The sequence below is a fragment of the Aptenodytes patagonicus genome, chromosome 1 (assembly GCF_965638725.1).
Source record: "Aptenodytes patagonicus chromosome 1, bAptPat1.pri.cur, whole genome shotgun sequence".
Classification (NCBI taxonomy): Eukaryota; Metazoa; Chordata; class Aves; order Sphenisciformes; family Spheniscidae; genus Aptenodytes; species Aptenodytes patagonicus.
Genome location: NC_134949.1, coordinates 133,924,532 through 133,947,798, shown reverse-complemented (window position 1 = coordinate 133,947,798; position 23,267 = coordinate 133,924,532). Strand labels below are relative to the sequence as shown.

The 23,267-nt window shown below is 39.5% G+C and overlaps 1 protein-coding gene across 1 annotated transcript in view; it reads right to left on the bottom strand.

Moving 5' to 3' along the window:
- Positions 1–22,254, bottom strand: part of TAB3 (TGF-beta activated kinase 1 (MAP3K7) binding protein 3) — a 49,106-nt gene extending 26,852 nt beyond the window's left edge. The window contains exon 1 of the mRNA XM_076355862.1: positions 22,154–22,254. The gene's annotated coding sequence lies outside the window, so the exon portion shown is untranslated. The remainder of the gene's footprint in view (positions 1–22,153) is intronic.
- Positions 22,255–23,267: the final 1,013 nt, after the last annotated feature.

Below are 23,267 nucleotides of genomic sequence, written 5' to 3'. Positions count from 1 at the left end.
TATCACCTATTCCAGCTTCAGCACTCAAATTCAGCAACTAGTCCAAAGCATTTATTGTTATTTAGGAATAAAAAAAAAAAAACTCGGGCAAGTTAAGTCCCTAGAAACTGTCTTAGTGGGAAAGAATTTCAAAGTTTTTATTTACATCTACATGTATATAAATTAAAAACTATTTAGTGAATTACACATTTGTTACAGTTTCTTGAATGAAGTTACCCTATAAGTAAGGACTGCTTAGGGGGCAGATGTCAATTTAGCTTCTAGAATAGATGTGGACAAACTTCCACTGCCTCCAGAGTCATCTAGAGATTTGGCTACAGTCCTCCAAGGATGCCAAGATTTACTGCATATGAGGCAGCATGAAAAAGCAGTGAGATCAGTTGTAGTCATACACAACTGAACAGCTTTCTCCACCTTTCTTCCCACTCCAGTCAACTCAGCTGAACTAACTCAACCTGCTAAACCAACTAAAAAAAAAAAATCACCTTTTGCTAGTTTAATAAGCTTACCTTGCACAATGCATGGCCCACTGAATATCATACCATTGTGGAAAGGAAGAAAAAAAAAAAAGGGGAAAGGGATACAGGACCAGGAACACCACCTCCCTCTCTTCAGCACAGGTAAGCCGACTGATCAGTTAAAGCCATAACAAAAAGGCACCTTCACCTGAAGAAGACTTAGCACAAAAGAACCAAAGCTGTTGTTGTGTGAACAGCACTAAATCAGGATGGAGATTTTGCCAAGTGCTGTCAATACTGGAGTTAGAAAACATGGTTGTGGCACTGCAAGGGAGCTGACTTGTCAGCTGAGCTCAGAAGGTACACCACCAGCAAGAGGTCAGAACCGAAACCGTACTTCAAACTCCACGTCACTTCCCCACAGCCCATGCAATACTGTTCTCTACAAGAATTCTTTCTGAAAACTATGACAGACCAGCTGATTACAGGCAGCCAGCTCTTTATCACTGATAGGATTATACCTTCTACATCTCCGTTGATGCATTGGTTACATGCTTCCAAAGGCTAGAATACCCTCCATACACGGCATGCCAATAGTAAAACGTGAGAAGACAAGAAGGGAATTAGCTCAGCCGACAGATTTAGAAAGCACTTTATTAGACAAGGTATGAATATCTTTTGGTTTTTACCTAACACCGTGGTTTTAACAAATAAATATGATTTTGGCCAAAGTCTACGTTACTACATGATCACATCCCAATTCCACTTCTGTATTTTGACACTCAAGCAGATGTTAAGGTGTATAATTACTGTGGTGCTTCCTACAATGACTGCAAACATACAGCACAAAAGCTGTTAAATAGCAACATTTTTGTAAATAAGCTTGTATAAAACCATGAAATTTGAAGATGATGATTCAAACTGAGTTGCTTCGCACAAAGGATTAACTAAGCAAAAACATGGTTTTTAACATCCCATCCCACACATATTTAATAGGCATCTGCACCCAATTATAGCCTTGTAAACACGCCTGGCATGTGACCTGGCTGCAGATTACGTGAGATCACGTAATCTCACCTCTAATCCTTGAGCAGCCTCTGGAACCACTGTTGGCTTAAACTCAAAGGTGCCTGCAGTAGAATATTAAACTGACTGTAAATGGTTTAAAGTCATCACACTATACTGATACTGGGCATAATAAAGAGAACAATTTTGTACTCTAATTTTCCATTTATTTAACCATTCAAATAAACAATTAACCAACTCATCCCACAAATGTCAGAACACTGACATCAATCCAGCTAAGACTTCGGACTGCTCTTGCAGCAAAGGCAGGCAAATACTTTTATGGCAATGTGACACCATCTAGCTGGAAGATCTTAAAATCTCAGAAATATGAGAAACTGTTATAACAGTGCCAAGAGAGCAATTTTTCCTCACAACTATCTTCAGTCACACACTCACTCTGTTTAAACATGATGCATGACAAAAAACAAGGATTACTTTTCCCTGCAACAGTTCAGCTAAAATAATTGTTAGGATTACATATAGCTAAGAACAACTCTCCCACCTCACAAATCACAATGACCATTTGTTACAGAAGCTTTTTTATTTACGGAGTGATACATCCCACAGCTTTGGGACTATATTGCTTCACAGAGCAGGAGAGACAGAACAGAATTTAAAGATGTTTTGTCAGTTCATAGACATATGAAGTTCAACAAAGCAAAAGAAAAGCAGTCAATATTTAAAGTTGAGCTCAGCATGCTGCTGTCACTGCTCATGACTGGCTACATCACTAAAAACACAACTTCATGGTTTGGCAAGCTGTCTTATGATGAACATTGGTTCACTTGCATAAAAGATGATCAACAGATTCATAAAGCTCCTGGATGGCAGGAAGGCAATGTGAAGCGCAAAAAAGAGGCATACAGCAAAATAAAACTAAAAATAAAGCTGACAAGCTATCACTGCTGACCAATTGGTCTCTTATATTATGGTAAAGTTATACAAGCTCACCTGACAATTCTTGGTTCAATATTCCTGTCCATTTAAGCCATACTTTAGTTACACAGCCATACAATAGTTACACAGATGTGTCATTTGATGGCCTAGAACAGCTTGGAGGACTGAAATGGAATGCAATTCATTAAAACCAGCATGATGAGAATACTATTATCTCACATTGATGAAATGGGAGTGCAAAGCAATGAAGACATTCCTTCTCTTGTTTTTTTTTTCTTTTTCCCCCCATTAGCTTAAACGTAAGTAATGATCAGTTTTATCGATGTTTGAAACTATTTCCACAGATTATATAAATGAGGAACATTGTGATACAATGTCGTGTGTCTTCATCCCACAAAAGCAATACGCAATTCTGAGGTAAGAGAAACCTGGATGGAAGAAATCTATTTTTTGGGACAACAGTGACACTGCCTAGAAATAGGATTCAAGTGTAATAAGGTTTCATCTGCGGTCTGTGGACAAACATGTTAATGATACAGGTTGTTACTATTAAAAAATCGTAATCAATCGCTATTCCCTCTTAGGCATGTATTTTGTGTTGCTTTGTGTGCTTTGGCATTTGCTTTGCTTTTCTCCCTTTCATTACAGTCTGTCATCCTTGTGAGCCATCAACATCTAAATAGACTAGTGTTATCTATCTACTGTTCTTCCCCTTCCATCTATGATAGAAGACAAAAAAAAAGTCACGGAAACAATATAAGCAGTTTAGTGTTTACACAGATTAAAAAAAAACGCCAGACACTGAAACACCAAGTTGCCAGGCGGAAAAGGAGCTGGAAGTATTGCTCTACAAAGACCTAACATTTTCAAAACAAGTCACACATTATTCTATGGCCTTGGTTATGATTAAATTTCTGTCCTTTAAGGGAGGACTAGTATTTGACAATAAGGGACCTTATTTATTCCACTGCTTTGGAAGCAAAGAAAAGGAGTGAAAATCATCTCTACCCTATACAAGTCAAATCTCCACAAAGTATAATTTACTTTTAATAGCTACATGGTACATTACACCAGGAAATATTAAAAACTGAACGATAATGAGAAGACTACTTAACTGGAACAATGATACTCATTTTAGCAAGTAGCTAAGACGTTCTTGGCCAGTAATTCCTCTACCAAGTAGATCATAGAATGGTTTGGGTTGGGAGGGACCTTTAAAAATCATCTAGTCCAACCCTCCTGCTGTGGGCAGGGACACCTTCAACTAGATCAGGTTGCTCAAAGCCCCGTCCAACCTGACCTTGAACGTTTCCAGGGATGGGGCATCTACTTCTCTGAGCAGCCTGTTCCAGTGTCTCACCACCCTCACCATAAGAAATTTCTTCCTTATGTCCAATTTAAACCTACCATCTTTCAGTTTAAAACCATTGCCCCTTGTCCTGTCACTACAGGCCTTGGTAAAAAGTCTCCCTCCATCTTTCTTATAAGCCTCTTTTATATATTGAAAGGCCGCATTAGATACCGGTAAATACTTCATTAGGAATTTATGGTTCTCTCACTCCAAGGAGCAACTAGAAGCAGCTCTTGCTACATAACAAAGCTGCAAGAGAAGTTTTCAAGGCAGTGAGATAGTTCAGGAATGATACTACTATGCAACAAGTACTAATTTCCAGAAGAGTTCTGCAGAACACTAGGTGAAGCTAAAAGTTGTAAACACAAGGAAGTTTGTATGCCTCACAGATAATCCTGAGATTATCATAAGTATCACGTTAGTACCAAAAGCTATGAGGACCATGAACTGCCTTTCTTACCAGGACATATGATCTATGATTACTGACTGAATGTTTGTGAAATATAGGCTGTGGCTGGAAAAAAAAAACTGCAGTGAACAAGTACGCTGTCAGACTTCCTAATTCATAAACTCTTAAGCATTGACCCTGCTAAAAGCAGTTTTATAATGATGAAAAACTTTTTTGGCCATTATATCCTATTTTGGGAATCAAAATGAGCCAGAAAGGATACAAGAAAACATGAAACCAAGTATATGCTGTAAAGCATGGGAAAAGGTCTGCTGCAAATCCGTGGTTCATAGACTTCAGCATTTTTTTTTGTTTTAAGTACAGTCTGCTATTCATATTTCCAGGTTTAACAATGACTAGAGGCTGAGATTTATACTAGAGAGAAACTGAGCTAACAAACTGCAAAAATACTGGACTATTGTTTAAAGCACAAAATGTTCCAGAAAGTGAGCTTCCTTCTCAGAGGTGTGAGATTAACATTTCTCGAAGAAATGTCTCCAAGTATTGCTATGGAGGGGGAGTTATCTGCAGGTCACCAGTTTGAATCTCAACCAGCTCAACAGGAATTTAATGCTGTTCCAGCCTAAAAGATGTTTGATAGCTCCTACACAAGGTAAGCGATTCTCAGCATTAGCTGCTGCTCCTACATCACAAATTCATTGCTACGCTTTGAATTTGCTTGTAAGGCGTTCAGAACAGGCTTTGTTGCAAGATATATTTATTTACACCCGTCAAAATACAAGTCCTTCCACAAGAGACTTCCACAAAAAGAAACACTGTACTTACTTTTGCAGGAGTTCAGAGCAGTAAGCATTCACTAAAGCCAGAAGTTTCAAAAAGACGGAAGACAACAGTCATGATTAAAAAAAATATGACCCAAATTGTCAAATTTCAGAGTTAACTACACTCATAAATCAACTGTTGTTCAAATGGCTATTCACATAATTAGCCTAAATGTCTCCCTCACCTTTCTTCACCTTCTCACTTTCATTTGGGCTTCTATTAAAAATGTTTGCTCTAAAAAAATGAATTGCTATTAATAAATCTGAAAGAAACTACTGTCTATTTGCAGAGTAAAAGCAACATAATCACGTTAGCTATCTGAGCCTGTTGATATTTCCATAAAAGGCACACTGCTGCACTTCATGCATTCAGGGCTATACCATTTGAATTTTTAACCAGTTATTTGATTTACTTGGGTGGCTCAGCAAACAATTTCACAGTGAAGTAAAAGCTTGGCCATCCTCTCAGAGTCAGCTGACGCTGTGCAAGAACTGCAAAATTTAAATTCACTCCTTTTAATCAACCATGCCATGAATTACCCATAGGATGAGTGATCTATGACAACAGAAACTTTAAAAAATAAAATGTAATTGTTTATGCTACCAAAGAAAACTCAAACTATTTGAATTAAGCCTGTTTAATTCAACTGTTTAAACATCAGGTTTCCTGCTTCTGAAATATCCCTGACAGACTTCTGTGATGGCTAACAGTAATAGTGTTGTAAACAACAGTTAAAAATAACCGAAGTTGTACGATTTCTCTGTTAAGTCTCTGATGAGTTTTTATATGACAAACCTAGAAAATACTCTGTATCGAATACACTGACTGAATCAAAGATTTCCATTTTGTTGATAACTGCATATATGGAAGAACGTTGCAGGATAGGACACAAACAATTTCTGTAACACACCGTCTTAAACTTTCACATTTTTCTGCATCAATAAGAAAATGATTGCAAAGCATATTTATACCTGTAAAGAAGCATTCATTTTCCTGCAGAGAGAAAAGGAGATACTAACTAGCATTAGTTTCAATTTAAATGACCTGTGTAAGTTTATTAGCGGCCCATATAACTGACAACAGTGCAAAAAGCAACATCTATTGCAAAGACTGCCTGCATACTATATTCACTATGACTCTTATACACAAGATGACCAGCTGAGAAAGAAAAGAAAAGAAAACGGTACTGGGAAGCACGAACACCTGTGCAACGCTGTTTCTGGCCTGACCACTACTAGCCTCTCCTCACCTTGGCCACCCTAAACTAGAAGAAAAACCCTAGATTAGAAAGAAATGGAGTTGAGTGAGGGGATGAGAAAACCTCATTTCAGGATCCCCAGCAAACACATACTAATGGAGGATATGACTCTACACAGAGGAAACAGAGGAGGGAAGTGGACAGGCGCATATAAACAGGAACAAAAAATAAGACAGAAACAAGGAGAGAGCAGACACAGAAAAAACAAGGAACAGACAGGAGTCAATACAGAGCAATGCAAAAGATTATCCACAGTACAGAGAAATATGGACCACATACTCCCTACACACCAGAAACATCAACTTCCACTTTTGAAGTGTTGAATTAAGCTTTGGTGGCTTGACTACGTAAATTTCTTTGACATGATTAATTGCTATAAAATACGGTGGACAAGTTATGCAGCATGCCTGTCTTTTCTATCATTCCAGGAGAACTGTTAAGATAAGGAACCGTAACATGAACCTTGCCTATTTTGTGGTATCTTCTGACAAGTCTTTGCATGAATACCCACCTGTAAGGGTGTGACAAAAGGGGGTCATATTAAGAGGTTACACATAACATTAATTGTATCTATTTTATCTATATATGTTTATTCCAATATAATTATAACATATTAATACATTGAGGTTATCTACAATCATACGTGTACATCTATAGATGCTTGAGTGTGTGCCATAGTTGAGGAATTGCTGTATCCAATTTCCTAGCAAAACAGAAAAGATACCTTAAAATAAAAACATCATGTGCCAACAACATATATACATACACACATATATGTATATGTATGCATACGTATATGTATGCAGCTATATATATATACAGATGTCATATAAACCCTAGATTGAGCTTTTTCTCTCTTTTTTTTTTTCTTTTGCTTTTGGGGACAGAGAGGAAAGAGTGCCTTAAAATTAGGGGTTTGTTTCTGCAACATAATTTGTCTTCTTTTACAGCCACATTCATCTTCTATTAACATTATTTTAAGACAAAAAATTTTATCTCAGCTTAGCCCCAGACTGACTTCCTGTGGAAATGTGCCTTAGATACTATACAGATGCAGACGTTTTAAAATGTTTTCATTCTGCACTGGCTTCAGCCTTCTCTATAAAAAAATACTAATAGGATACAAAAAAAGCCTGGTGGAAGGAAAGCTGTGAGCTTCCCTCCTTCCATAAGCAAGGTCTGTGTTGTAACTGTTGCAGAGAGAAACCTTAGTAGTATAAGGTAATGTTTAAACAATTGACACTCAGATAAAGCTGTAGCTGCCCTGTCCGCGGAACTGTTTCAATGGCAGATCTCCATGAGCTAGTCTAGGTATTTCACATCCACTTGTTCCATAATCTTAGGCCAAAAATAGGACAAGCCAAAACAGATAATGGAAAGACCAGAATACGAATACAATTGTTCATCCTAAAATGCACTGATGCATTCCTGCCAAAATTCTTGTACAGCTTCAAAGGACTTGAACCGTATCCAATAGCTTTACTCGATAAAAGCTTTAGAGCATCCTCTTCCTTACAGAAAGCCTGGCACCAAATCAGGTGTTTTAACACCAGAGAGGGCAGGCTGAGAAACTACAGATAGCAGCAGTAAAAGGGCAGCCACCAACATGGAACTTTTCCACAAATGATATTAATTTCCGCTTCACATTGCCAAATAACTTTTGTGCTCTTCTGTGTGCGCTGGGCAGAGGACAGGATTGGAAACCGATTTTTCTAACAATTTAACATTAAATTAGAAGCTTTATGAATTACAGTCACTCATAGGACGCTCAGAGCTATATAACAGCACGAACTGATTCTAAAGACCATGCTTTACCTCTCTCTCAGAGGCTTTCGGTCATGACTTTGGTATGTTAAGGAAAACTGTGTTTGCGGTCCTGACACCTTGGTTACTCAATGACACTGGCTGCAAAGGCAGGTTGTCAGTATTCAGGTCACCAGACATAACATTTGTTTATTTTTGTTGGTCTGGTACAAGGCCAGAAAATTTCAGATCCAAGTGATGAGATTAGCACAATTCCTGGCTGGAGCATGCATGACTTTTTACATACAGCTGAGTAAAAAGACCAATTTTGTGATGATGGAGCTAGAGCCCTCTTTCACAGAGCCTGTGATCACAAGCTATAGCAAGAACATGTTAAACAACTCTGTGGCTTTATAAAATCAGGCTTACAGTATAAAAATTAAAGGGAAAGAGGTCCTTTACTAGCTAGTCTTTCCACAGTTGACACTGCATGGCTGTCTGATGGTGAAGTGACAAGCAAATTTCACTTTCATCAGGTACAGCTACAGAAAAAAGTAGGTATAAATCTGAATATGAGACAAAATGAAACAGAAACACCTTCTGAAACCGTCAGGAATAAGTAGTATTTGGCTTTTCAAAGCATTTCACCCAAAAGTCTGTATTCACAATTTCAGTTTTTAAAATACCTTATTTTTATTCTATATGACAAATATTCTTCCAAACGTAAGTTAAACATGCATGTTAAACACTAAAAGCAATCAGCATCTCTCTAAAGCCAGATCATTTCCACACTGATCTGCCCTACTGTACTCCATTAAGGTTGGTAGGATAAACCGCTCTGATTTCATTTCCCTTTTAAGAAGCTATCCTCATAATCCTGCTTTAGGAGAAGAAAAAAAAAAAATAGGGCTCAAAGACAGCTTCAACTTAAAATAGTTACTAACTCATTCTACTCTTAAAGAGGTTTGGATTATTTCACTTCTCTAAAACAAGAAGATGCTGTCCAGCAGCTCAAGGTGGGTACATCCTTCAAAAGCACTGCCCTGTTTTTGTTTCAACAGACCGGTCCATTCTTATGGGATATATGGGGTCTTGCAGATGACTTGGTAAAGCAGTAGCAAGAGAACCGCTTGAAACATTCTTTACACTACACTAAAATTGCCCTAGTATTTGTGCTGTGCTCAGTGTTCTTTGCCTTCACAAGAACAGAAGAGTGCAACAGATATCCATCCAATAGTTTGAGTGGTTGCGGATGCAAGCTACAAGAACTTAGAAGTCTTTCTTTCACCTGATATGGTACAGTGGTTTCTTTGCTTAGATGCTGCAGCAAAGGAGGAGATGTGGCATTAAGTCAGTTCTTTAACCAATCTCCCAATTTCTTTACTGTTAAGAAGTGGCAGTGTCCATACGTTTTGTAGAGTAGCAATATGGAGCATGCCCAGCTCTTCATTTAGACACTAAGAATTTCCAATCGGAAACACAGGTCTTTTGGTCTAACTCCCTGGAGTCTTAGAAGAGCATCATTTGCTGAGAACACAGAGGAGAAAAAAATCAAGGTCATGTACCTCCCTGCAAAACAAATGCAGTCTTGTATACAACAGGATGTTAGACAGCAGAAAAATCTAAAGTTTAAAATAATTTGCAGTCATCCCCCTGCCAGCCACCATCACACTGCCACCAGAGTATTCCCCTGAAGCCCGTAACTGACAAATAGTGTCTGCCCTAGACACAAGCAGCACAAAGTGACAGATTTGTACATTTCAGAACCAAAAAACCAGCTGAAAGCAAAAATACATTAAAATAACACTGTAATCTGATGCCTTGATTCTGAAATCATAGCATGAGTAGTCACAGCCTCTGCTTAACCAAACAGCCCAGTGACTTCTTCAGAATTCTCGCAAGCGTTAAACACAAACAAATCACAGTTCTAAGCATTCGCATGACCTGGACTCAAGTGTATCCTTTGGGTTTTCTCTGCTTTTAGAAGAGAGGGAGGAGAGGGAAGGAGCTGAACATCTTTGACATTTATAGTGCTGCTTAAGCACAAGCCTTATTCAGAAGTGTATCTATTTTGTTCTCCATGTCATTCTTTCCCTATAGGATGAAAAGCAATGCTAGACTTCCAGACAATAAAACACTATTACTTTATTTTGAAACAGAATTCAAACCTATCTGAAAATTAGATATAAACATACTTCTAAAATGCTATAAATAAGCACATTTTAAAAATAATTCTGCTAAATAGGACTGTGTATTTAAAACTTGGGTTTTCGATACCTGAATGGCCAGACGAGCTGAGCAATGCTGTAACAGACCTGTTAAGTTAGACAACAGATCATATGAAGATTCTCTTGTTCCTTCCCATTGCTGGAGAAATATACAAATTAAGTATTTAGATAGCTCTGTAAGATGCCTGTTCCTTTGATTCAGCATCAGATTTAAAAAACAAAGATAATTTACCTTTTTAAAAACCCTTACTGATTCTTACCTTAACAGCTATTTCACATCACCAGTTTTCCATTATAGTAAACCAAATTCAGTACTGCTTAAAGTTTGGGGTTTTTCTTGGCTAAAAAAGAGTGGAATCTTTTTTCAAAACGCTATTTACCTGAGAACCACAATCAAAAGAATCCCCAGTCACCAGATTTACATAATAATATAGTATTTTAGCAAATTTTTCTGCCAAGGATTACTAGGCTCCATTCAGGCTATACACAAGACCTCGGACACTCAAGGCCCACTAATTCTCCATTATTGTGTAAACAGTTTAACCTGTGGAGTTACTCTTAATTCAACTATCTTATTACATGTTTTGTCTAATTGTCAAGTTAATTAAAAATATATTTCACACAAATTTGAACACTTGTAAAAGAAAATGCACATTGAACTCTGCACATACTTGCTCAAATACAGGATCCCTATTACTTTGATAATTTGTCAGGTTTCTACACCCAACCATTCACTTTGATCAGAAGAGCAACTTTCTACATATTTGAAAAGTAAATTAACTGGACACAGACAAAGCACTCTTCTAATGAGACACTGCCTTTATAATAAACAAATTTCCAAGTATGCGTAAGAGTAAAGACATTCTTTATGTAGTTATACATGCTCAAATCAGCTTAACTGATTCCAGAATAAACAGAAACTACACAGAAAGAACATAAAGAAAAACAGGCATCTGCTTAAGCTACAAGTTCAAACACTGTAGTATTGACTATCTACTTATTTATGTCAAAGTATTCACTATGTACACCAAACTTGTCAATAATTGAACACCATCATGAAAGAATCATAACGAGCATGCTTCAATTGTATGCAGGGTGAGAATTTTTAATAATTTATTACAAAAAGCAAATTTTAAAATTCAAATTATTACTTTCAAATAAGAGCCAAAGAATTAAAGGAAATCTCATTACTAGAATTCAGAATGACATGTTTCTAATTTACAGAATTGTTTATACAACTGCTTTTACCTAAATAAAACTGAACTTTCAAATGTATTTTACATTTTAAGTCAGTTTTTAAATTACTAACGTTAACAAATATGTCTCTAGAGAAGAGTATATAATAGAATAGATGTAACCTAGGCTAGTCTGAAAGTCAGTAGAAAGACTTAAATTACTAGTAAATTCTGTAATATTAGAACTTCTGATTAAGGTGCTATTGAATGCTATTTCCAGAAAAAAAGGGAGAAGAAAATAAATTCTTAAACATCAGAAGTGCAAAATAATTAACATAAGGGAAAAAAAACCACCACCAAAAATTACAACCATAACTACACCCAAACATCAAGCTTCTTACAAACTTTTTTAACAGGGAGCATAGGGCTGCAGTCTACTTCCCTTCTATGCAGAGAGACAGAAATAGGCAGTTATAAGGGAAAAGAAATACTGAACATCCAAATCCATCCATTTTTTTCTCCAGTATACGGTGTCACAACTGAGAACACCAAACAAACAACAGCAATACCAGAAAAAGAGAGGGGGTTTTGCTATTGTTGTTGAACTCTGAAAAACATTAAAAATTGAAACAAGTGAGTATTAGACACAAAACCCCTTTAACTTCAGGAAATAAGTTTTGGAGGAAAAAAAAAAATCTCTTTGTCCAGGGAAGTATTTATCGGCATAAAATGCTTAGCTATGGCACAAACTCTGGGTGTTTCCACAAGAGACAACTATCACATAGGAAGTCTCATCTGACTGTTTCATAATCACTTTAAACCAGCAAAAACACAATAATTCTGAATAAAGAATTTGCTTCTCCTTTCCTTTGAATGCTTGCTCCTCCCAATGCACTGGCACAAACGTTTAGGGTCTAAACAGCAAACTGAACATTATTAAAGCTGAACTTTGATTTACAAACCCTAAATACTAGCTCAGTCTGGATCAGCTCCCCGATTCACCTCAAAACCCCATGACACCCTGTGCCATAATCAGATACAAAACACTGAGACAGAAGCAGGCAGCCAGGGGTGAGAGAGAGTGTTAGATCAAAACGGTCAACGACGAGATTTCACCAGGAAGATCTCAAAAGCAGATTCTCCCTTTAGGTAAGACAGAAAAGACTATTACAAATTAGACTATCCCATTATGAAAGCAGCCCAAGTCATAAATATTTCATTCCATTTAGCAAATTTCCTTCTGGGACACACAGGCACCTCATAGTTGCAACCAACTATGCAACCAATAGTTCTGGTTGCAACCAATATATCTGGTTAGTCATATGTAGTGTTTTAGACACTGAACAAAAACAGATAACATTTCTAGAAGTCTAATTTTCAAGGTTAAATGATAGAACAATCAGTATCCCTGTGAAATGATCTACATTCAAGCAAGCCAGGAACCTAAACCTTAGAGAGGGTTGATTGTTCCGAACTTCCTTGAAAACCTGCCTTTCTGATGCTTCATTTTCTTTTTTATTTGGAAGAATCAGGAAGAGTTCTTAGCCTTGACCACAAAGAAACCAAAGCTATCAGTCCGGATTAGTTGTGAATGAATTTCAGGGATTAGTAAACAAGAAGAATCACAGAACAGAGAAAATAACCCAAACAGAAGGGTAAACTATGCAAAATGCCTATATTGTGCTTGAAAAATGTTAGTATTTTAATGAGATGCATAGAAGTGATATGAGTTTAATCTAGTGTCATGAAAGTGTCATTAAATCAAACACCTAAAAAGAAATTTGCAATCCTCACAGATCCCTCCTGAAGAGTTATTCAGCAGAAAATTTTACAATTACATTAATACATTCAGAAGTTACTCATCTTTGACTATCTGTAACTTATTTCATAAAAAGAACAAATTATATGTACTCAAACATATGCATAATAATAACCTATTATAATTCAATCTTGAGGTTTAAAACTTAGTAAATTCATTTAATGTTTAAGCATTCTTTTTTTCATAACTAGCAATGTAATTAACCATCGAAGGAACCCTAGTTAAATACTGTTTAATACAATTGCAATACAACTATTTTACTGCTTTTTAAGAATGCATTCCTGAAATAACCACCACAATTCTTCCTGAAAATTGCAAAAAAATCCAGCAAATTTTTTGTAGCATACCCATCTACTGGTTAGTCTTCTAGTAGCATTCTGGCATGCTATACATACTATCAGGTAAATAAGGAACTAAGATGCTCATACTACATAACATGGGATCATCGCTACTCATGAACACAATAATCCGAAACATCAAGTTTTTGTGATTGCTTGAAATTTCTTATAGTTTAATAAAATTTCAGATTATTTATGATTATGTAACATGTTTACATAATTGACAAAGTCTACTATACACAGAAATAACTTGCCCTACAAGTTTAAGTATACCATACACTTGCTGGGAAAAGAAAACAAACAACCCCCCCCCCCAACCAACTGCAGTTAAAAAAAAAAAAAAAAAGACTTGGGGAAAGCAGACAAAAGAAAGTTCTAAGCAAGTCTAAATGCATTCCCCCTAAGCACGTAGAGTTTTCATTTTCTGAACAGACTAAATAGCCTGTACCATAATTAGTTTCATTTAGAAATGAGTACAGCTTACATAAGCATGTGGCAGTCATCATAACCATTTTTACTGATGGCAATACAACCAACAGTGGCAAAAAAAGTATATAAACAAGCTCAATTGAGAAAGTAGCATTTACGAACTAATTCAAAATATCAGTAGCCTTTACTATAAACTACTACTGACAAAGCTTAAACTCAAATATTCTGTGAATGGACAAGTAGATACAGTAGACCAATGATTATGCTCAGGCAAATTCATTCAGAGTAGCCCCAAAGCAGAAATTTGCCACTGTCATGAGAGCACAACTTTTACCCTAAGACACATCTGTACTTTCTGGAATCTGTGTTCTATCACATAATAAAAACATAAGAACAAGAGATACTAAAATGTTAATGTCATAACTAAGTTCTTCCCTCCTGAAAAGACTATAAATCAAAGAAATATACTTAAACCTTCCCCCCCCCCCCCCCTTCTTCTAGCACTCTAAGTACTTACGAAACCCTTGCCTTTTGGACCTTTCAAATACAAGAGACATTAAGAGAATTCTTTAGACTTCTTTACAGAAAGATGGACTATACAATGATCTATGATGCAGATTTTAATAGGAATCAATGGGGGGGAGGGGACAGAAAAGGACTGGTTTTTTGTTTGGTTTTGTGGTGGTTTCTTTTTTTTAAACTGGATTCACAGAAGAATAGAATCAAACCTCTTTTGATCCTTTCCTGACAGTTCCCTAACACCACTTCCCCTTCATCCAGTTCTTAGAGATATCAAGTCCGTGATCAGCAGTTCCCACAGAGACCGCTTCAGTGAGTCCAAGACTGGCAATAAAACATTTTCTCCACCTCTCCCAACCACCAGAAGAGTAAGCAGAATCTTCTCCTTGAGAAGATATGGATTCCTTAAAAGGTCAGAGAAGTAGGAGCTCTTCCCTCATCTTTTCTGTTGTTTCTAGGACGGGAATACTCCATCAGACTGAAGACGCCTGTCCACTAATGCTGTGTTTCGACCTCTCACTAGCAGGTGTACATGAGAACAAACTGCACCAGGACTTCTGAAAATGAAAAGCCCAGAACTGAACTATGGAGCTAAGAACCAAACAACACAAGCTGCTGCCTCTGTGCCCTGAGCACATCTTGGGTAACATATGCTCCTAGGAGACCTGTCATGCATTTTTGTTACAACTTTCACAGAAAGTGGTCTCAGGTAGGGAAAAGCAGCTTTCAAGTGACTGGGTGTTCCTCCAGAAATAGAAGTACTGTTTGTCACAGTACCCACAACGTCTGTGTTGTTGGTACTAGTGCCTCACTGAGTAACAACAGGAAAGATCAGTGAAGGTCCCTCAATGTCCGCATTACTATAGGAAGATGTCATTCAGCTAATGGTACTAAAACCATCAAGACCTGCTGTACAGAGTTGCTGAGAACAAGTTTCTTTCTTGTTTTCAGAAAACTTAAAAAGTTGTGCTCTGCAGAAGCCACTAATTCTCCCTTCTCACAGACCCCTTACTCCTAGATGAAGGAACTCTATTTCAACACTTTGGTGACTTTTTGACCCTTTTTCTCTCTGTCTCTCTTTTTTTAATAGAGTAGAAAATCAATTCTGAAGTCAGATCAAAAAACCTGATCTCACTTAGGTCTCTCTTAGGCCTAAGGCTACGTTCAGCCTCATTTACCTCAACTCCCAAATCTGGAAAAGGATAGGCAGGTAGAACATTTACTTGACTTGGAACTTTCTTTAAAGCAAAAGAAGCATTTACTGTATCTAGAGAAAGGGCTTCAAAAGCAAAGAGGCAGATTTCATTTGAGAGGGTCTACATTCCGCCATTTATAAACTTAATTCTGCTGCAACAGATATGGTAGAAACTGCTTTCCCTTTCTGCCCCCTCTTCCTTTAAACTGGATATTCCAAGAAAACAATAATAGAAGAATATGTTTGTTACAAAAAATGCTAATAAGCTCAAACCAACACAGAAGGAAGGTGGATGTGAACAGGGACTTATCTCACTGTCACTACCTGCTGCTGAAATCGGTACACATCGAAGGCTAACGTCTTCAGTGTAGAAGCAAGAGAAAGTACGAAACTGCATACATCATCCTGAACAGTTGTTCAAAAAACTCCTAAGCTCATAACACACAAAGCATTTGCAGACCAACAGTGAGATCTGTTCTGAAATACCTGCATAAAACCCTGATGCTCATGAAGAAGGAACAGCAAGCAAACTTCTATAACCACATTTTCACAATGCTGTCCTAACAGCAGGAAACGAAGCAGAGACCCAGACTAAAATAACTGTTACCCCATGCTGTCCATTTCAAACTTACTAATGAGTTGCAAAACCCATGCTAATCTACAAAAGCACTGACAAAAATGTCTCTTTTTAAATATAATGTCATATAAGTGTTCTGAGTTCAGTTACAACACTTACTTGACAATTCCAGGATTACTAAAGTCACATCTGTACACTACCGGATCACCTAGCAGCAAAAACTTGATTTGTACCAGGAAAGGACATATAGTGGCATTTCAGAAAATAATAAAAATTACCACCTTCAAGTCAGCAGTGGGAAGAAAGATGATATTTGATGTAGAAATGCTTGCTAGTAGAAATCTATCCTATTAACATTTTTTGAGAAGATATGAAGCAACAGAGTGAAATTGTACCAAATTAACACTTTGTCTTATCCGGACATGTCTTTTTTGATCTGACATTAGCAACGTTACAGTAAGAATTACTATTCCATCAAGATAATCTAAGAATTTCAGGAAAGAAAGGCAGATACATTTCAACAGCAATGCTTCACAAAAGACCTAGGGCCTGGCTTACTACTTCTGCAAGCTGATCTTCAAGAACATCAACATGAAAGTCAAATTTTACATTCCTTACAGAACTTTCACAACACCCAGGTGAAAAAAAAAACCCAACAAAAAACAACCCCCTCTACTTGTTCTGAACTATTATTGATCCCATGCCAAATGCCAAAAAAACCAAAGAAAACAAATCCGTAACTCTTTCAAGTGCTAGGAAAAAAGGTCCAGAGCTTGAGTTAAGCCAAAGTATACAAACTCCCCACATAACAAAAAGAATTATACTTGAGGATTTATACCAATGTGACAAATACTATGACATACATAGAACAAAACAAGCCTTTTGCGAGCTATTTTTGGTAAGTTGTGACATTGTAAACCAGTATGAATTGTTCAAACAGATGAGACTTCAGGACAAATTACATTAGAACATAACCAAGGAAGGGAAAAATGAAAGCTTAAAGCTGCAACGAGTTTAAAATACTAGCACTGCTGTGGATCTTGTTACCAAATCTGATACCAAGAAACAGTCAACACTGAATACCTTTTAGAAAAGTATCCAATTTTTTTCTGCCACAACATCCAAGACAAATACTGATAGTATTAGAATTTTTTTCTAAAAGTATCGCTACATCAACCATGATTTCAGAGAAATTGATCCACTTTTCAAATTAATATACGCTTTAGTGTGTATATACAATTTCATTTGAAAGCAAGTCTTTCATTAAAGCGTATTGACTGTGGAATATGATTGATTGAACATAATCTGCTGAAAGGTGTTTTTAAGAAAACATTCTTAATTATCCACCAGCAAGCCCACGCGCAGGTAGGAAAACATCTATACTTAAGCTGTGACAGTCAGGTTACTGAACACTACTATAGCAGAATGACCTTTATTCTCTATTCTGTAGCTTTACTGTTTGCTTACGAAGCCATCCTGCTTTATACCATCCTCTGAAAAGAGCAAAAGGAGAAGTAATTTTCCTTACATTAGAACTAGGTTAGGACGAAACCTGGTAATACACCGAAGATGCTTTTAAAACACCACTACTTTAAATTCAGGCCCTGAATAAAATAAAGCCCACCTGGAACTCAAGAACTAATGCTTCTTAAGAAGACCAAGCTGTATACCACCTTAACAGAGATGACATTTTTCACTTTTATACTATAGTGCTATGCTAGCTATTACAAAAGAGTACTTGAAGAGGGAGAAACATTCAACGTAGTTATCATGGGGTGTACAAATATTGAAATGTTAGTTCCACTCTGACATTAAACTGAGACGCACACACAGTGTGATCTAGCTAGCATAATTAATCTTCAAAAAGAGAAAAAGCACAAGAAAAAAACCCAAATATTAAGAACTCCCCACCTTGATCTGTATGGTTTATTAGCAACATTGTAACTTTGTCTCACCTTCTTACTGCATACTGAATTTTGCCAGATGTATTTCAGCTTCTCATGTCAATAAAAAGGCTTCAGTGATGTTTTTTCCAGTAGTTGTGCACATGAGTCTCCTGGATACTAACACAACAGTGCCATCTTTTTAAGCACTGACATAACACATGTCACTGACCAACTATCCACCTCATACAGAATAAGAGATACTCAGAATGGATACTCAGTACCACAGAACCATCTACACTATCAGGATGGACCTACATCATTTATCTGAAGCTGGGGAGACAAATTTGCATAGTGTTACTAGCATATTCACAATTTGAAAGCCTTTCAAAGGACAACTTTGATACTTTAATTTTTGGCAGAGTACAAGAACCTGTTCTGGAAATGTTTTCAACCAACACCTTCAACATTTGCATACGTGAGTCTAAACAAGTATTTCAAAACTCTTGTCTTTCCAATTAGAAAGAATGCTTCACACATACGAATTGGCACCATGACATCACCGCACATTCAATCTCAACAAAACGATTCCTGGTCTTTCGCAAGAACAAGGCAGCCAATATCGTCCTTCAGACAATATTTTAGTCTATTATGCCCATACAGAAATAACAGTCTACAGAAAATTTACATTATATACATAACCAAAGGATAGCTCCAACTTGCAAAAAAATACAAATAATACCAGAAAAGTTTGGCAGGGATTTGAAAGTAATACCCTAACATCAGTTTACTGCACTAGGCAGCACCACCAATTTCCAGTTTAGCTTTACTTTTCTGTTTGAGTAAAGACAGTAACAGGGATAGGAAAAAATATTGCAAAACCACAAGTCACAAATATTTCTACCTTGTAACTTGAAACACTACACTACTCAAAAGTAGTCCAAAAGGTGCTTAGGAACAAGTTTGAGACTTTGTATAAACTCTCTCCTAGTTTCACTGTCTCCATTTGCCACCTGCCTTTTAAATGTACCATATAACAAAAATAACTCTTTCACTGCAAGTACCTTTACTTACATTTATATGTGCACACATAGGTACATACACACCAGGCACTGCACCTACTTCAGCTCACAGCAGTGGAAAGAAGAGCATCATACAGACACTCCTAGAGCAAAATGTGTCATACCATAGTTGAGTGGGATGACTAAGCATACATGATAGACTTGACACTATCCAAAATTTACTAGATTTGATCATTTACTCAATGTTTGGATCATCACTAAAATATCTTTGGTGTCAAAGAAGTAAATCAAAGGCTTTTGCTTGTATTGTTAGTGATTTTGCCAAAACATTGCAGCTGTAGAAGTAAAGATTTGAACTATCATCCCACTTGAAGATACAGCTCTTAGAAAAAAGCTCAATAAAACGTCTTCTTAAGTTTCATATTTATTATATACTGTAGTACATACAGAAACATGTAACTCTGACCCTAACCCAGAATACTTTTGCAGGTCATACTCTGAGGCTACTTATGTTATTTAAAAATACAGTCAAAATGAATCATCACAGGATTAAAGTCAGGAGAAAGCATCTACAGACCAGCGCAACCAAAAACTTAACTTCATTTAAGCATTACTTGATTTTTCAGAGGGGACAGAAAGAGACAAGCTACTACCAGATAACCTTAAGAATCATATTAATGTATTTTCTTGGATGACTTCAATGGAATCCTTTACCATAAGGATTACCATTTACCATTACTCCTCTGCAACTCAACGGACAGGTATCAGCACAGACATACCACCAAAGTTGGGTGGAAAAGGCGGCATGTTTTCACAACACCTATTCAACTTATCTTGTCTTCCTCAAGGTGACGACTAATGGAAGGAAAAAGGAGCCTCGATGAGATCCAGGAAACAAGAAAGAATGGACACAGATCTCACAATACCCTCTTTACATTTATCTGCAATCACTTATAGTAAAGGTTATGACCCAAGCCAGATAAAAATACATCATAAAAGTATAGTTTCATAATATGCATCCATCACACTTATCCAACTCACTGTACCTAAACAAAAAGATTTAACATTAAAGGCAGACTTAAATGCTGATTTTATTATCCTTTACTAACGTGTATAAAATTTGATACGTTAGTCATTTTATGGATGAACTGAGACAGTCTATATATACATTAATACAGGCTGTTACGGCACTCTTCAGATTGCTGCTATCAACTGACACCATTCACAAGACAGGACAAAGGGCAGGCTTTAACAAACGTTGTGAAATACTTTATTTTTAAGAATCCTGTTCCTCTCTCACTACTGAGAGGAAATGAATTTAACATTTCTTCTTTTTACATGAAATATGTTAACTGAAAATACACTTAACAAGGGGCAGAAGAAAGTAGTGCTCTTCTCACAGATCTGGGGAAAAAAAAAAAAAAGGACACTGACCTTTGACCATGCAGGCTTTACCTGTAAGTTTTAGGAGTTCTTTTATACTAAGCCCTCTGAAAACAGAACTGGTCAAGTGGACCTGTTACAGAACATAAGCCTATAAACAAACCATTACTACTCAGTTTTGTAACAGTGAGCACCACCACTAAAAATAACAGACACCTATCAATACATCAGTGGGATGGGTCGTCCTATCCACTCTCAATATTTATTTAGAACAGAAGAGGAGGGGAAAAGGAAAGCTACTGTACAACATCAAGCTGAAAAATCTTGACATGTAGTTATTATAAAAGCATTACAAATAGCTATATTTTTAGCCAATTTCTTTATTTAGCTAATATTTACTGTATTCATTAGCTATAAAGACATTAATAGACTATTAATAGCATCTTCAAATTAGTTACCACCGAAACCTTCAATGACAGTTTTATGCATATTGACCTGAACATAGCATCTTGCTTTAAGTTTTTCCGTTACCTTCCAGTGTGGCATACCTGGGCCATTCCATTTTTTTGGTGACAGGGATTCTCTACCAAACTCCAAAGCATAGTTACTCTCAAACCATCTAAGCAACTGCCTTTCCTCTCCTTGTTTTCTCCTTGCTAAAGCAAGGGAGAGAAGAGCCAATGTTACATCACAAGTCATGTTTGAACTAGGGGAAAACACACCAACTGCATAGTCAAACACTAACGCTGGAACAGTATCAAGCCATAAATAATAGTAGCATCCTTCCACCATAGCCACCTATATTAAAAAACAACCCAAACAAAACTCAAGCTATTCTTCCCAGCAGCCAATATAAACAACCGGTAAGATCTCAAATCTGACCTGAAGACAAGACTCTGGACAGAGCATAACGAAGGCCTTGCTACCTTTGGGGGCCTTCCATCTCCAGAGCCAAACCACAGCAGCAGCATCATACTGCAGTCAACGTATCGAAGAGGCACTAGCAGCTCTTTTACCGGCGAATTTAGTTGGCTTCCCCCCCCCCCCCAAGAACAGCATCCGTGGGCCGGCAGACACCACAGCCCCTGCTAAGTGGACACCCGCATAGGATCTCCGGGCAGTCAACCAGCCACCCTCTCCGAAGGGCTCCAAAAACAAAGACCAAAGTTTTCTCTGCTCGGTGCGTGGGAGTGCGGCAGCAAAACAAGAGCCAGGATCAACACGAGCACCCTCCCATCACCACACCCTTGCCCCCGCACACCCCGCGCCCCAGCGGATCCCCCCGTGCTGAGGTCCTCTCCCCCGGGGCGGTCCGTCTCCTCCCGGACGGCCGACGGGGAACCGCCGGCTCCAGCCCGCCTCTCCCTTGGCCGGGGGGAGGGGGGGGGGGTAAGGGTCACCCCACACCCGGCGGAACAGGGGGTAGCACGGGGGTATCACCCCCCACTCGCTCCTGAGCCTCCCTCCCCGACGGGGCACCCCCGGCAGCGGGCAGCCCTGCGCGCCCCAAATTCAGCCCCCACACGCCTCCCCCTCGTCCCTCCCCCCCGCCCCGACCCCGGGACCTGCCCCCCCTCACCGTGCTGCGCTGGGGGCTCGGCTCCGGCGGCTGCATGCCCGCCCGCTCGGCCGGCCCCTCGGCTCTGCCCCGGGCCTCCGGGACGGCGACCGTTGGAGGGGGGCGGCACGCGAGGCGCCCCGCGCGGGCCCCCCCGCTCCTCCTGGGCGCGAGCCGGCCGGGGGCGGGGGGGAGGGAGGGAGGGAGGGAGAGGCGCGTGCCCCCCCCGGTGAGGGCGCGCGGAGCTGGGGAGGGGGGGGCGTTCTCCGGGCGGCTCCGGGTCTCCGCGAGAGGGGGGGGGGAGAGGGAGAGGGGGAGGGGGGCCTGGAGCGCGGCGCGCGGCCGAGAAGCGCTTCCGGGATAGGCGGGCTGCGCCGCACGCTCAGTGCGGGGCGCTGAGGCCGCCGGGCGCGCGGCGGGGGGAGGGGCCCGGGCTGCGCCGACCAGGCTCCGACATGGCGCGGCCCGCGCGCCGGCTGCCCCCGCCCTCGCGAGACTTGACGGCGAGGGGCGGGGGTTTGAACGCGCGCGGTAACAAACGGCCGCGGGGGGGGCAAGGCGGGGGTAGGGCTGGCGCGGCGGCACGGCCGTCGGGTCGGTGCGGAGGAGGAGGCGCTTGGCCGCGGGATCCCCTCGTGTTCCTCCCGCCGCGTTCGTACCGCGCGTTTTTCCTCAGCTCGTTTAAATAAAGGTTTCCCGGAGCCGGTTTCGGGTCTCTGGAGGTCGCCTGGCCTGGCCCGGCCCGGCCCCTGGGCGTTGGGGGTTCGTGAGGGCGCAGGCAGCCGTGTATTGCGCACGAACAGCACAGCAGAGGGGAGGAGAGGTGTGCGTGGCAGCGCCCACGCGAGAAGTGACCGCGGCTGGGCCGCCGCGGTGCGGCGCAGCCCGGCACGGGCTCGGGGGGAGAGAGCGTTGGGCCGCCAAGCGCGCACCCGGGGTTTCGGAGCCCGAGTCTGCGGGTGGGAGCTAGCATCCTCGTGTAAGGGCTTCCCCCTTGACAGAAGCGTCTTTCTGAGGACGGTTAGGCGGTTATCAACACTTTTGGGCGTTATTTTCTGAATATTGACAGCAACAATAAGGTATGTGGACACAAAGTTGACAGCACAGTTCTTACTCGTGTAGCAGAGAACAGCTG